This window comes from Acomys minous, assembly GCF_964271855.1.
Source record: "Acomys minous genome assembly, chromosome: 5".
Classification (NCBI taxonomy): domain Eukaryota; kingdom Metazoa; phylum Chordata; class Mammalia; order Rodentia; family Muridae; genus Acomys; species Acomys minous.
Window position 1 is genome coordinate 113,932,459 of NC_140494.1, and position 1,922 is coordinate 113,934,380.

The following is a 1,922-nucleotide window of genomic DNA, read 5'->3' on the forward strand; positions in this document are numbered from 1 at the left end:
AAAATAAACGCAGAAACTCTTTTCCTCCCTGACTTCACAATCTAGAGAATTCTAATCCTTGCCAATTTAGGCTTGGGACTCCAGAGCACATGATATCCCTAGCTTATCTGTGGTGAGGAGACCACAGAACAGCTTCAGAAAGGACGACATAACTGGTTGGCCCTTTTGACACTCCCATTGTCAAGGCTCGATATTAATAATTTATAAAATCAGTGTTCTGGGTAGCTGACTCTCCAAGAACACTTGCTATGTAGCCATGTGCCTGTCTTTGTGCTGAGCTGTGCCTGTGAGAGGTAAGCACTGTTACTCTTTGTGCAAATGAGAAAGGCGAGGCTGAGTGGCAAAGAAAGAGCTCCCAGGTCCAGGTTGCAGGCTTGCTTCATGCCCCTGCCTTTCCACTAAACCAAACACACCCCATACATGCTCAGACACATTTTTTTCCCAAAAGATTTTATTTCAAAGCCAAGTGTAATGTTATACACCATTAATCCCAGCACTGGGAAAGCAGAGGCTGGTAGATCTCGGTGAATATGAGGCCAACCTGGTCTATACAGTGAGTTCCAGGCCAGCCAGAGCTACATAGAGAGACCCTATCTAAAAAAATATTTGATTCCATATTTAATTATGTATATGGGGGGGGGTGTTGTGCACATGAGTGCAAGTACCTAAACAAGCCAAAAAGAGTGGATTATTTTAAAAGAACTAACCTGGTCCTGTCTGGTCATGTGATTGTTCCTTGTCAACTATGTCTCCATGATGGGTTTTCCCCACCCTGTAATATAGCTAAAGAGACATCTGCCAGAACTTAAGTAGGTGGAGCTACCCAATCTTGGCCTTCTAGCCTCCAAAATTATCAAATTAAACAAATCTCTTTTCTTTACAAAGTGCCCAGCCTCAGGTATTTCATTGTAGCAATAGGAAATGAGCTAATACACAGGTCATGTTATTGTCCTCATTTCAAAGATGAAGATCTCAAAGTTAGAAAGTTTAAAGCATTTGATTAAGGGCCACACAGCTATCAAGCAGGAAGCTGAGTCATAGAAATATGGACTGTGGCATCTTCTCCTTCATTTTCAGGGGCAGGCGGTGTTTAGGTTTTTCAAGACAGGGTTTCTCTGTGCAGCCCTGGCTGTCCTGGACTCGCTTTGTAGACCAGGCTGGCCTCGAACTCACAGCGATCCGCCTGCCTCTGCCTCCCGAATGCTGGGACAGTAAAAGGTTTATATTGAAGTAGAACATGTAATTAGCCAAGATGATAAACTCTGCCCCATGGATGTTCCTAGTGAGCACATCACCTCAATCAAAAAATAGAAACCCACCAGCACTTGACGGCTCCTCACTCCTTCCCAAAAGTCATTAAACACCGCCCCCCCCCACACACACATGCACATTGCACACATACAAAAAAATGTTTTCCCACATGTTGTGGCCTTATTCTCAGGTTTATATCATATACAGAAGGTACTTCAGATCTGAGGTGGAAGGAAAAATTAATCAGCAAGGAAATTTCCCCACCAAAGCACAGAAGCCCCAGTGAGGGCTGGATATACCGAATTTCAGTCCAAGGGCTCTGCTCACAGAGGCCGTGTTGGTGTCTGCTTCTCCGCTGAGACAAAGACTGGAGGTTGGGAGAAAAGAGATCAAAGTCAGCAGCTCGTTTGCTGGCCCAGAGAGCATGGAAATCCTGCCTGACCCTCCTCGCCAGACTGCTGTGGTAGCCTCCTGCTAGTGACTCTGGCCAACCAAAGTGCCTGGTCCCAAAGCTTCACAGAGGAGAATCATCTATCAGTCCAGAGGCAACAGGCCTCCTGTGTGCTGCAGGCGTTGAGGAGGGTGTGTGGGTACAGGCAAATGAGCTGCATCACACACAGATATAAAGGACGGCAGTCATCCGTACTCAGGTCCCACAAGTGCTCACCAGG